The following is a 14,431-nucleotide window of genomic DNA, read 5'->3' as shown; positions in this document are numbered from 1 at the left end:
AACAAACCTTTAGATAATCCCAAATTCTTATATTTAAGTAATTTAAAAACTTTACTTCTAATTGATTATGGTAAAGCCTCTATCTCACCAAAAATTGTTTAAAAAATTGTTACAAAATGGGGCGCCTGGGTGGCTCAATTAAGCGCCCACCTCTGGCTCAGAGTCCTGGGATGAAGCTCCATGTCAGGATCCCTGCTCAGCATGAAGTCTGCTTCTCCCTCTCCCTCCCTCCCACCCCTACCCCCACTTGTGCTTTCTCATTCTCTGAGCAAGCTCTCAAATAAATAAAATCTTTAGAATAAATAAACAAATGTTACAAAATTCTGTTTCTAAAAGACTCCCATAGAGAGAAATCTATGAAGAAAGAAATGAATGAACATATAGCCCGCACACTAGAACAAAGAAAATCTTCTATGGTTCACTGGAAATATAATCAGCTAGGGGGAAAAAAGATTAAAGTCAAAGACAAATTGAGATGAAGAATAAAATAATCAATCCATTAAAGAATACGATGAAGAAATATTCCTCAAATTCACCTCTTATTTAGATGGGAAGATCTGTTTCAGATGTGAAAAACTAAGAAGGGCCCTACTTCACCCTCCTCTGGGAGGCCAAGTCAAATCAGTTCCAAATAAAGAAACACCATATATTTATTTCCATGTCAATGAGCTAAGAAAAAAAACGAAGAGTAAGGGAAAAAGGAAAATAGAAAATTCAATGTTATGCATACCAAATGTAGCAAATTTCATTTGATAAAAATTCATAAAACATGCTCAGAATAAAAAATTAATATACCTCTGATATTTAGACACTTGGATGTGTTACCTACAAAAAAAAAAAGCTCACAGAAGTAGGTTTGGAGAGACAAAAAAAAACAAGCATAGCAAAATGTTGATGCAAGATATATAAATGTGGTTTCCTTATACTCCATAGAAATGTGATTGGAAATTTTCACGAAAAATATTTTCAAGTACTTTCCTTTTCTCTCCAATCATTCGTTGAAAAACTAAAAAAGTACAAAACTCTTGAGCACACATCATAGTTCAATGAATTTTTACACAGGTTATATATCTGAGTAACTACCACCTAGATCAAGATAGAAGACATTACCATCATTTCAGAAGGTTCTCTTTTACCCCTTCCAAATGATTAAACTTAGCTCAATCCAGAGGCAACTACTTTTTGGACTTCTACTACCCCAGATTAGTTTTTCCTGTTTTAAACTACACAACTGGAACCATACAGTATGAACTCTTTTGTGTCGGTCTACTTTCACTCAACACAATGTTTCAGGGATTCACTCATGTTGTTAGAAATAATCCTATACATATTTTTTACCTTTCTTGGGAAGTACAACCTGGAATTACTGGGTTACAGTACAGGGCTATGTTTAGCTACAACAGTTGTTTTACCAGTTTTCCAAAGTGGCTGAAACAATTTACATTCTCATTAGCAATATATAATAGTATCAGTTGTTTCATATCCTTAGCAACACTTGTTATTGTGAATGTCTACCTGGCCATTCTGGTAGGGGTGGGATGGTGCCTCACTGTGACACTTCCCTGATGAGTAATAATGTAGAGCAACTTTACCTGTACACATTGGCCTTTTAGATATCTTCTTTTATAAAGAATCTGATCACTTTTTTGCGTGTTTTTTAAAAATAAGTTGTTTGCCTTTTTCTTTTTGATCTGTAACTTATGTATATTTTCTGGATAGAAGTCCTTTACTGAATTTATTTGTTGCAAATATTCTTACAGTCTGTGGCTTGCCTTTTACCTTTTTTTTTTTTTTTTAAAGATTTTATTTATTCATAGAGACACACACACACAGAGAGAAACAGAGACAGAGACACAGGCAGAGGAAGAAGCAGGCACCATGTGGGGAGCCCGATGTGGGACTGGATCCTGGGTCTCCAGGATCACGCCCTGGGCTGCAGGCGGCACTAAACCGCTGCACCACCGGGGCTGCCCTGCCTTTTACCTTCTTAATGTTATCTTGATAAACAGAAATTTTTAATTTTATGCAGTCTAATTTATCGATTTTATGTTTAAGAAATTTTTGCCTAGGTGATGAAGATAGTCACCTAGGTTTTCTTCTACAAGCTTTATAATTTTAGCTTTCACATTTAGATCCATGATCAAAAACTCAAACGAACTTTTGAAGATGGTACCAGGTATAAATCCAGGTTCATTTTATTACTATGTGGATATCCAGTTTGTCAACATTATTTATTAAAAGTAAACACATTGTCTTCTTAATTTCAGTGGAGCTTTTGTCATAAACCAAGAATGGTTTAGGTAAAGGTCTATTTCTACATGTTCATATTCTTCCATTGGCCTTTTTATCTACCTTGTTCTAATACACACGGTCTTAATGACTCTAAATACGTAATAAGTATTAACATCTAAGACATTTGTATTTTGATATAAATTCCAGAATCCAATTTGACCCCCTCCACCCCACCAAAAAAAAAAAAAAATTCTGGGATTATCAGACTGTATTAAACCTATAGTTCAACCTGAGGGAAACGGACATGGTAACAATGTTGAGGTTCCTACTACAAAAAGATGGAATATTTCTCCATTTATTTAAATATTTTAAAATGTCTCTGGGAGCACCTGGATGGCTTAGTCAGTTAAGCATCCAACTCTTGATTTCAGCTCCAGTCATGATCGAGAGATAGAGCCCCAAGTCAGACTACATGCTCAGCACAAGCCATCTGCTTGAAATTCTCTCTCTCCCTCTCCTGCTGTTGCTCCATTCCCAGACTCTTTACCTTTAAAATAAAATTTTAAAAATAAAATATTTCTGAGCAGTTTTATCATTTTCAGTATAGAAGTTTTCCCCAATTATTATTATATTTATTCTTAGATTACACAGTTTGATGCTCTTCTAAATATACTTCTCTAGTTTTATTCTACACATTTCTGGTTGCTAGTACACAACTTACAATTCTTTTTTTCTTTTCTTTTTTTTTCTTTTTGCATACTGGCCTTGTATAACACATATTACAATATAACAGTGAATAGAAAGATATTGGACATGAAAAAAGGTTTTTCACTGAGTTAGTTAGACATTTTGATACTTTAAAAAAAAAGAATTTATTGATTTGAGAGAGAAAGAACACAAGCAAGGAGGGGAGGGGCAAAGGTAGAAGAAGAAGCAGACTTCACACTGAAAAGGGAACCCAATTCAGGGCTTGATCCAAGGACCCTGAGATCATGACCTGAGCCAAAGGTGGATGTTTAACCAATTGAACCACCCAGGTGCCCCCATTTTCTGATATGCTTTAGGAAGTTAAGGAATTTCCTTCTATTGCTTCTAGTGCTAAGCTGATAAGGATTTTTATCATGAATGGATGCTGAACTTTGTCAAAGGATTTCTCTGTATCTATAAAAACGATCTTATTTTTTTCTCTATGTTATTCTGTTAAAGAGATGAATTACACTGATTAATGTTAAAAATATTAAAACAACCTTGCATTCTTGGAAAAATGTGTAATCTAGAGTATACATTCTATGTCACTGTATTATTTCAGTATCTGTGTTCATGATAAATATTGGCCTATAACTTTACCCCTTTTGTCAGGCTCTTGTCAGGTTTTCCTATCAAGATTATGCTAAAATCATAAAATGTTGTCAAAGATTTTTTTTTCTCAGTAGAGCCTGGGGTTGTCTGTGGAAAAGTTTTTGATAAAGTAAAAAAAAAAAGTTATCAAATGTTAATATAAAGTTGTTCATAACTTCTCCTTATTAACAGTTTAATATATATAGGATCTGTAATAATGCCTCCTTTTAAATTCCTGGTATGGGTAACTTTTGTCTCATTTTCTCCTTCTCATTATAGACTTACTACTTTTGAAAAGTCCTCTCAACAAACTAAAACCTTTGTAGTTCCTTAATTTCTACTTCGATATGTACCATGTCCTTCTTTCTAAGTTGATTTTGGTTTGCCATTCCCTTCAGTTGCAAGCTTAAACAACTTCTAATCTTTTTTTTTTTATTAATATATGCATACAAAGCTACAAAGTTCTCTCAAAGTACTGCTTCAGTTCCATCCCATAAGTTCTGATGCAACATTTTTTTCAGATTGAAATGTTTTCTAATTTATACTGTGACTTTGTTTTGTATTAATTCACTATTTAGAAATATCCTGCTGAACCTCCGAACATTTGGAGCCTTTCTAGTTATTTTTGTTACTAAGTTGCAATTAATTCCACAATGATCAGAAAACATACACTACTCTGTAAGCAGAAAACATGCACACCCCAGCAGAAATCATTTTCAACCTGCTATAAAAACCCAACAATTGGGAACCCCGGGTGGCTCAGTGGTTTAGCACTGTCTTCAGCCCGGGGTGTGATCCTGGAGACCCAGGATCAAGTCCCATGTCAGGCTCCCTGCATGGAGCCTGCTTCTCCCTCTGCTTCTCTCTCACTGTCTCTCTTATGAATGAATAAAAAAATCTTAAAAAAAAAATAAAGGAAAAATTTTTTGATGCAGAGGAATGAAGAATTACAACTGACTTCTCATCAAAAACTGTGGGAGCAGAAAGACAATACACATGACATCTTTAAAGAAAAACAGCACGAACAAAAAATTCCATACTCAGCACTCTCCAAAAAGAACCAAAACAAAAAAAAAAGGGTACATTATAGCCAACCCAAGACACATGTTGCCAGTAAACTTGAACTGAAGAAAGAGTATAAAACAGACATTTGATTCTACAAAGAAATGTGGAACTTTAAACATAAGTGAAGATATATGTAAAACATAGCTTTCCTTATTTTTAATTACTTCAAAACAGAAGTATGTGAAGGAGCACTCACTGTTTGATTGAACTTTCTGGGATGATGGAAACAGTCATCTTACACGGTTCAATCTGAAAGCTAAAGGCTACATGTGGCTACTATGCACTTAAAAATGGCTTGTATGCAAAGGAAATTAATTTAAACTTAATATTAACTACTCTAAATTTAAATTAAATAGTCACACTGGCTAGTGACATGATGGGCAATGCAGGCCTAAAGCAAACATAGTTAGCAAGGTGTTGTGAACTTACAGCATAAAATAGATGACAATAGCTGTGCAAAAGATAGTTAAGAAGAAACTGGCGGGATCCCTGGGTGGCGCAGCGGTTTGGCGCCTGCCTTTGGCCCAGGGCACGATCCTGGAGACCCGGGATCGAATCCCACGTCGGGCTCCCGGTGAATGGAGCCTGCTTCTCCCTCTGCCTGTGTCTCTGCCTCTCTCTCTCTCTCTCTCTGTGTGACTATCATAAATAAATAAAAATTAAAAAAAAATAAAAAAATAAAAAAAAGAAGAAACTGGCAATATAATGTTGAGGAGCTCTGACACTATATAAAAAGTTGTGTAATATTGCCTGAATATAGACTGGAATTAAAGATGCATGATACAAAACACAGACAAACCAGTATAAATTTTTTAAGGAGCCAAAGTAAGTGTAAGTACTGAGCTAATAATAAAGATAAACAGAACATACAGCAGACAAGTTAAATAAAAAAACTACTAAGTTGATAGATTTAAATCCAATCACATCAGTAATTACACTAAACATAAATGGTCCAAACACCTAATTAAAAAGCCAGACTGTAGGGATGGATTAAAAAAAAAAGAAAAAAAAAAAAGTGAATGAAAAAAAAAATCAATGAAACCAAAAAGGTTTTTTTAAAAAATGCAATAAAACAAAAAACTAAATCTTTGGAAAAATTAATGAAATTGGTAAACCTGGACACAAACTAATAAAGACAAAAGAGAGGAAACGCTGCCAACATAAGGAATAAATGAAAAGACATCCCTATAGTAGCTACAGACATTAAAAGGAAAATAAAGAAACAACTCTGGTGATGAATAGATGAAACAGATAAATTCCTTGAAAGACACAAACCGGGATCCCTGGGTGGCGCAGCAGTTTGGCGCCTGCCTTTGGCCTAGGGCACAATCCTGGAGACCCGGGATCGAATCCCACATCAGGCTCCTGGTGCATGGAGCCTGCTTCTCCCTCTGCCTGTGTCTCTGCCTCTCTCTCTCTCTGTCTCTGTGACTATCATAAATAAATAAAAATTAAAAAAAAATTAAAAATAAAATCTTTAAAAAAAAAAAGACACAAACCACTAACGCTCATATAGTGAGTACAAGTGATTCATGTAGTCGAAAACCAAAACCTTTCAAGAAGTAGTGGATAATCCTAATCATCTTACAACTATTAATTTATCTTTTAAAACCTTTCAAAAAAAAAAAAAAAAAAAAAAAAAAAACTCTGGACCCAGATGGGTTAACTTACAAACTCTAACAAGAAAGATTTATTAAAGAAATACTACTCTTGGGGGGACCCTTGGGTGGCTCAGCAGTTTAGTGCCTGCCTTCAGTCCAGGGCATGATCCTGGAGACCCAAGATCAAATCCCACATCAGGCTCCCTGCATGGAGTTTGCTTCTCCCTCTGCCTGTGTGTCTGCCTCTCTTTCTCTCTGTGTCTCTCAAAAATAAGATCTTAAGAAATAATAATACTCTTATCCAAAATTTTTCAGAAAATGTAAGAGGAAGAAACACCTTCAAAATCTATGAGACCAACATGATTCCAACACAAAAAAAATTACACAAAAAAAGCATCCTAAGTGAACATAAATACAAAAAAGTATTCAATAAACTACGATGAGTAAATCAAATCCACAAATTTATGAAAATGATAATATAATGCTAAATGAATGCAAGGTTGATTCAACATTTGAAAAAAAGCAATGCAATTCATCTTAACAGATCAAAAAGATAAGCAATATTTATTATCTTAATAAATACAGTAAAATTCAATGTTCATTTGATAAAAATTCCCAACAATCAAAGAAAAGGAATGGGAACATCCTTAACTTGATAAAAGGCCTGGTATACTTAATACGGTAATATTCAATATATAAAAAGTACTAAAAAAAAAGTACTTAATATATAATAATAACTCGATAAAGGCCCTATTATACCTAATAAAGAAAGCTGGAAACCAGTAAGTCACTTCTAAAAAATTTCATGGAAAAGGAAAGAAACTAGAATAGCCAGAATGATTTTGAAAAATAGTTAAGTCAGAGAAAGACAAATATCATATGATTTCACTCGTAAGTGGAATTTAAGAAACAAAAGAAGGAAGCAAAGGGACAAAAAGGAGACAGAGGGCCAAACCAAGAAACAGATTCTCAAATATAGACAACAAACTGATGGTTACCAGAAGAGAGGTGGGAAGGGGATATAGGGTTAAATAGGTAATGGTGATTAAGGAGCGCACTTGTGATTAGCATCAGGTATTGTTCATAAGTGTTGAATCACTATACCATACCCAAAACTATTTATTAAACTTTAGGCTAACTGGAATTCAAATAAAAACTTCAAAACAAAACAAAACAAAAAAAAATAGACTTAAAAAAAAAAAAAAGAATAAAGTTGGGAGTACTTGCACTACCTGACTTTTAGACTTATTATAAAGTAACAAAGTAATCATGACAATGTGGTATTGGCAAAATGACATAACACAGATCAAGGGTTAGTCAAGAAATAGACTCATATGGTCAACTGGTTTTTGACTAAGTTAATTCAATAAGGAAAGTGTTCCTAACAAATGGTACTAGAACTGAGAAAAGGAGACTTAACCCTTCTCACACCAGATACAAAAACTAACTCAAAATGCAGGATACACCTTGTCATAAAAACCATAACTATAAAACCTGTAGAAGAAAACACAAGAGATCTGTACAACTTTGCATCGAGGAAACTTAGAACACAAACACAAATCATAAAAGAAGACTGATGAGCTGATTTTTTTTTTTAAAGATTTATTTGAGAGAGAGAGAGAGAGAGAGAGAGAGAGAAAGAGCAAGTGCAAGCAGGAGGGGGAGAGGAAGAAGGAGAGAGAATCTCCAGCAGACTCCTGGCTGAACCCAGAACCCATCACGGGGCTGGATTTCACGACCTTGAGATCTTGACCTGAGCTGAAACCAAGAGACACTTAGACTAAGCCACCCAGGTCTCCCTGAATTTAATCAAAATTAAAAGCTCCTCTACTTTGAAAAGTTAGGAAAATAAAAAGGTAAGCTTCCGACTGCACTGTGTATGTATTTGTCTGGGTAAAAGGACTTACATGAAAAAATACATAAAGAATTCTTTCAACTCAAGGAGACAATGTTTAAAAATGGGCAAAAGATTTGAACAGATATTTCACAAAGGAAGACACAAAATGACCAAGACCAAATTTTCAGCATCATTAATCATCAGATAAATGCAAATTAAAATTACAGTGTGATACTACTACCTACCCACTGGGAGGGCTAAAATTAAAAAGACTGAAATACCCAAGTGTTGATGAGAGCATAGAGCAACTGGAACTGTAAAATGGGAAACAGTATGGCAAGTTTTTATATTTAAACATCCACTTACCATACAATGCAACAAATCCATTTCTAGGTATTTACCCAAGAGAAACAAAAATCTGTGTTCACACAAAACTTCATGAATGAATGTTCATTGCTAGCAGCTTTATCAAACACAGCTCCAAACTGGAAACAATCAATATATCCATAAATAGGTGAAATGGTCAACAAATTGTGGTTAATCAATACCATGGACTACAACTCAACAATAAAAAGCTATGAACCAGTTAAACACAAACAAAAGCATGTATGATTCTCAGAGACATCAGTCAAGGGAAAAAAACTAAATGCAAAACAGTACATTTTACATAATTCCATTTATATGAAATTTGAGAACAAATGAAACCAACTTAGAGTGAGGAAGAGAGGACAATGATTTCACGGGGCTGAGGGGTACAAATGTCTCTTACTGTAGAGGGCAGAAGGGAACTTTTGGGAATGACAGAAATATCCTCTATCTTGACCATGGTAATGCAAACATTCTAGTCTTGAATGTGGTCGTGGTGACAAGGATATACATATTTGTCAAAACATACTGAACTGTGTGTTTTAAATTAAAACATTTTATTACATGCAAATTATCTTCAATGAAGTTGATTCTTTAAAACGGAACGCACTTGGGAAAATACTAACCAGGGAAATTGGTGATGCCCTTACATAACCACTCAAAAGTCAAAACCACCAATAAAATTCAACACCCACTTATACGGTTTTTAAAAACGTCATCAGAAATTAAAGACAACAACAAAATCATCTTGGAAAGCCAAAAAGAGAAGAAAATATTTTAACTTAACAGAGTTAAGTTTAAATTTCCGTTTAACAGAAAGTTTCAGCAAACATCGTTAATTGATGCTAAAACATCAGAAGCAGTCCCTCAAAGTCAGAAACAACACCACATTTTTAGCCACCACTGCTATTCTTCAAAATTATACCGCAAGTGTATGCTAGCCAAAGCAATGAGGAAAATACAGGTTATAAAAAAATGAAAAGCCAGAAAGTTGTGAACACTTCTAGGTAATCACCAACTCAAAAGTGATTAGATTCATGATAAACAAGAAAAAAAAAAATCCGTAAGTTTTCCTATAACCAGAAAGAGAGAGAGAGAATGTTCCTGCAAGTTTTTATCCACTAGAGCAAATCACATCACACTCTAGCCAGGATTACTAGGAAGGAATGCCATAGTATGGGGGGCGGGGACACAACTACTATAAAACCCAAACTAAGGATATAAAGCCAGATGTGAATAAAAGGGAAAGACACACCATACACGCACATATTTCTGGGGGAGAGGCTCAGTATTACAAAGGTCAGTTTGCCCCAAATCCATCTAAAATTTCAATGTCACATTCAAAAAAAGAAAACAAAAAACTAAGGATTTTTTAAAATTTATAAGTTGCGTCTAAAGTTCATCTGGGGAAGAAATGCATAAGAAACAGTCAAGAATAATTCTGGAAAGAGGGAGAAATGGTCATCAAAATTTAAAACATGCATACCATTTAACGCAGGAACTCCACTTGGAGGGAATCTATGCTCCAGAAGTGATCACACACAGAGGACGTTTCCCTAACAGGTGACTTTTAGAATAAAAGCAGGACCAGAAGGGAAAGTGGGTGCTGCACTATTTACCTTACGTTCATTCCTCCAACTGTTGGAATTTTTAAAAAAATGTTTAAGGTTTAAAGTGTGCAACTAAAAACTAATCAATGCATTAAAAAGTTGGCTTCAAATAAAGCAGTATTTGACAGCGAAAAGAAACTAATGGAATGTCTTTCAATAGGTCAATAATCCTAGCTCCTCCAAACCAATGAAATACCGCTTACCCTTTACAAAGTTATCAGAGAAAGCCCTATAGAACAAACCAAGGTGGGCCAGACACGTGGGCAGGTGAGAGGAAGGAGGGACACAGCGATGTGTTTGGTATTCCTCCCGCCTCGCCCCTGAACCCCGACTTTATATGTATGTGTTTAAAAATGCATTTCTAAAACTGCCCAGTAAATGGCTAGCTTCAGAGACTGGAGTAGGACAGGAGGATGACAAGTGTCCAAGTCTTGCTCCATAGTCCTTTTCCTTATATCGTCAAATTTTACATCAAGCTTGCGTTTCTGGGGCCAATTTTCAGGACTTAGAGTCATCTCCTATTAAAATGGGATGGATGCTATGAGACAAAAAAAAAAAAACCTACAAATCGTTAACACGCTTCTTTCTGTTATTTTCATATTTACTGACATGCTCTTGGAATGATCTGGAGTCCTCGGCAGAGGGGACTGCCATTTTAAGGAAATTTGACCAAATAGGTCATGATAAAAAAAAAAAAGCAAATACAGTAAGCCTTAAAAAAAAAAACCCCACATAAACATAAAGTTCACAAAGGCAGCAGACTCAAAGCAGGGCCCGTGCATACGGGAAGCAAAAAAAAGAAAAAAAAAAGAATTTTAATGCCTGGCGAGGGAAGTCTCCTCAACAGATTATTCTTCCTCTTTGCAAAAAAAAAAAAAAAAAGAGTATTTTACGTCCTCCCTTTTTTCTTCAACTTGGTCCTCGGGCGGCTTTAAACTCAGCATTTCGAAGGTGCGCAAAATGATTTAGCAAGCAGCCATCCGCGGGAGGCCGGCCTCCAGGCGGCGGGCGGGGGGGGGGGGGGGGGGGCCTGACACTGCGAGCGGCGGAGCACCCGGGGAGCACGGGGGGCACGGGGGGGGGGGCACCGGAGGGGGAGCTGGGGGGAGCTGGGGAGGGGAAGCTGGGGGGCGGGGGGAGCACCGACGGGAGCTGGGGGAGCATGGGAGGGCACGGGGGGGGGGGGAGCTGGGGGGGCACGGGGGGGCTGGGGGGAGCTAGGGGGAGCACTGGAGGGAGCATCAAGGAGGATAGAGGGAGCTGGAGAGCAAGGAGGAGCACCGGGGGAGCACCGGGGAGCACGGCGGGAGCTGCGGGAGCGGGGGGAGCACCAAGGGAGCACGGGGGGAGCACGGAGGCGGAGCTGGGGGGCACGGAGGGAGCACCGACGGGAGCACGGAGGGAGGAGCTGGGGGCACGGAGGGGGGCTGGGGGGCACGGAGGGAGCACCGGCGGGAGCACGGGCGGGGGCTCGGGGGGACGGGCCGCGCGGGGGTCGGCGCGGCCGAGGGCCCCGGGAGGCAGGCCGGCCCGGCGGGGAGCGGCCGCAACGGCAGGCCGGGCGGGGGCGGCGGGGGCTCCGCGGGCAGCCGGGCAGCACTCGGCGGCGGCGGGCAGCGCGGGGCCGGGGCCGGGCCCGTGGCGCCGCCAACCCCACCCACCATGGCCGGCGGCGGACGCAGGCCCCGCGCTTCCCCCGCCCCCCCGCGCCCCCGCCGCGCCCCCGCCGCGCCGCCACCGCCCTCGCCCCGACCCCCGCGCTCCCCGCACCACGACAAGCTCGGCTTGAGGAAAAAGGAAATACGCTCACCCAACAGTGCAGCGGCCCCGCAGCGACGGCAGCGCCCGAGCCTCAGCGCCACCACCGCCTTCTTCTCCGCCCCCGACTCCTCCCCCGCGGAACGCGCAGCGGCAGCGGCGGCGGCGGCGGCGGCGGCGGCGGCGGCGGAAGCAGAGGCGGCGGCGGCGGCGCGTCCCGCCCCCAGCGCCGCGGCGGAGGCGGAGGAGGCGGGCACGCAGGCCCCGCCCCCGGGCGGCGCCGGCCAATCGGCGCCCAGGACCTCTGCAGGAAAAGTCCACGCGCCCAATGGGGACCCGAGGAGTGGGTCACGTCACCGGTTGGAACGTGGCAGAGAAAGGGGAAGGGACTCGGCCCGAGCCGGCGCCGCAGACCGCCCCGGGCCAGGAGGGCGCCGCCGATTGGCCGGCGGGCGGGAGGCTGCGGCTGCGCTCCCCGCCCCCCCCCCCCCCGCCCCCGGCCCGGCCGGCCGAGGCCCCTGCGGCACTGCGACGCGCGGCGCGGGGCGGGGCGGGCTCGGCGCGCGGCCTTTTGTGGTTCGGGCTGCGAGACAGGGCGGGGCCTCCGCGATGGGGCGGGAGCGCCCGGACTGCAGGGTCTCGGCGCCCCCCCGGCCGCGCGCTCCCGCTCAGCGCTAAGCCGCGAGGCCTGGCCGCCCGGTGACCGGCTCGGGCCCGAGGCCAGCGCGCTGCCGCTCGGAGCCGGGCGGGGCGACAGGCGAGCGCGGGCACGGCCGCCCTCCCCCGCGCCCCCCGCCCCCCCCTGCCCCCGCGCCCCCCCGCCCCCCCTCGCGCCCCCCGCCCCCCCTGCCCCCGCGCGCTCCGCGGGCCCCGCCCCCCACCCCTGCGGGGACGCTCCGGCCGCCGCGCACCCGCACCAGGTGGGGACGGCGTGGGGGCGGGGCACTCGGCCTCCCAACCCCTCCCAGTCCCTCCCCTCCCTCCTCCTCCCCTTTCTCTGCCCCGCCCCCTCCCCTCCTCCTGCCCCGCCCCGCGGGGACGCTCCGGCCGCCGCGCATCCCGACCAGGTGGGGGGCGGGGACGGGGCACTCGGCCCCCCGCTCCCTCCTCCACCCCCTCCCCTCCTCTCCCCCATCCCCTCCCCTCCTCTCCCACATCCCCTCCCCTCCTCTCCCCCTTCCCCTCCCCTCCTCTCCCCCACCCCCCTCCCCTCCCCCTCCCCGCGGGACGCTGCGGGCCGGTGCGCCTCCCGCCCAGGTGGAGACGGGGTGAGGGCGGGGCACTCGGCCTCCTGCCTGCCCCCCTCCGCCCCCAGCCGGGTCCTGACCCCCCCCACTTTGCCCCGGGAGGCTCAGGGGCTGTGCAGCCCAGAAGGACCAGCTCCCGTCACCTGCCCCGACATAAATACAACAGCTGTAGTCCCTGGGCCTTATGCTTAATTTAAACACGGGTAACAGTGGACTGCATCGTGTCCGTGATGCTAAACGGTTGCTTCGGCCCGCACACTCCTTTTTTTTTTATTCTTTTTAATTTTGTTGTTTCCCCCCTCTCTGAACGTGTCTGCTTCTCCGGTTACGGTCCTGCTCTCCTCCCGCCTTAGTCCCCAACCCAGCCCCCTCCGCCCCACCACGTACCCGCCCGGGCTCGGAAATATTGATCGCATCCCTCCCCCCAAGAACGAAGAGCCCCACTTCTTTTTTTCTTTTAATAGAGAAAGACTATTTATTTATTTATTTATTTTTATTTTTTTAATAATAAATTTATTTTTTATTGGTGTTCAATTTGCCAACAGAATAACACCCAGTGCTTACTTCTTGCGCTGCCCCTGGCAACTGCAAAAACCGGGACTTTTGTGATTAAAACAAATTATCCAAGGTTTACTATGGGAACTTCAGTTACGACGATTTGCTATATAGACATTTTGTGAAATCAAATCTAATTCTCAGCCCACCCTTGTAGTTCTTTTTTTTTTCTTAAATCCAAGAAAGCATGTCCCACTTGGTATTTCTATGCTTTACACATGTTGCTCTAGAAGCTGTGGCTCTTTTTCCATCCAAGTCTCTCCCTCTTGGAAACACAATTTATATTTTAATCACACTTCCCTAATCTCCCTTTGGGATGTTGCATATTGATCCATTTGGATATACTAATATGTTGGGGCAAGGTTTCTCAAATTTCAATCTTTTTCATACCATGTCTGTGTATACTATTCGCAGTATTATTTATTATTTTCTTTAAATAAATGTATTTTTCTACAATTTCTTTAAGAGGGGAAACTTTGTAAAAGGACTATGATGGAAAAGTGGACGAAACAATCTTTTAAATGACAGCTAGAAACTGTTGCCTACTAATGTCTCTGAGCCTAAACTCTAAACCTGTTAAAACAGGGAGGTTACCAAGCATAAGAAGCTTGGTATTGAAGATAAGCGTGCAAATGGCATTTTTATTATGATGTAATCAAAGGATAGAAAAATAGAGCTAAAATAGGAATCACTTTCTCACTATATGAGTCATTGTTTTTAATCTTGCATGCATGTTCCAATTGAAGTCATCCAAGGCATTAGGGTCTATGTTACTCTTTGGGAAACACTGCCATGGAGGCTTAAAGCATGTACTCTAGAATC

General features: G+C 42.3%; 1 protein-coding gene across 29 annotated transcripts in view; it reads right to left on the bottom strand.

The window, feature by feature from the left end:
- PJA2 (praja ring finger ubiquitin ligase 2) overlaps nt 1-14,431 on the bottom strand; it is a 223,438-nt gene that overhangs the window by 55,486 nt on the left and 153,521 nt on the right. The window contains exons 1-2 of one of the 29 annotated variants that reach the window (XM_072736624.1): nt 9,926-10,775; nt 5,065-5,274 (exon numbers count right to left, since the gene is read on the bottom strand). The exons of 25 other annotated variants lie outside the window; for them this stretch is intronic. The gene's annotated coding sequence lies outside the window, so the exon portion shown is untranslated. Of the gene's footprint in view, nt 1-536; nt 670-5,064; nt 5,275-9,925; nt 11,053-11,859; nt 12,051-14,431 lie in introns of those variants that run through there. 3 more of the 29 variants (XM_072736596.1, XM_072736626.1, XM_072736623.1) reach the window with 3 other exon arrangements.

This window comes from Vulpes vulpes, chromosome 14, assembly GCF_048418805.1.
Source record: "Vulpes vulpes isolate BD-2025 chromosome 14, VulVul3, whole genome shotgun sequence".
In the NCBI taxonomy this organism is placed as follows: Eukaryota; Metazoa; Chordata; class Mammalia; order Carnivora; family Canidae; genus Vulpes; species Vulpes vulpes.
This window is presented reverse-complemented; position numbering and strand designations above follow the sequence as displayed.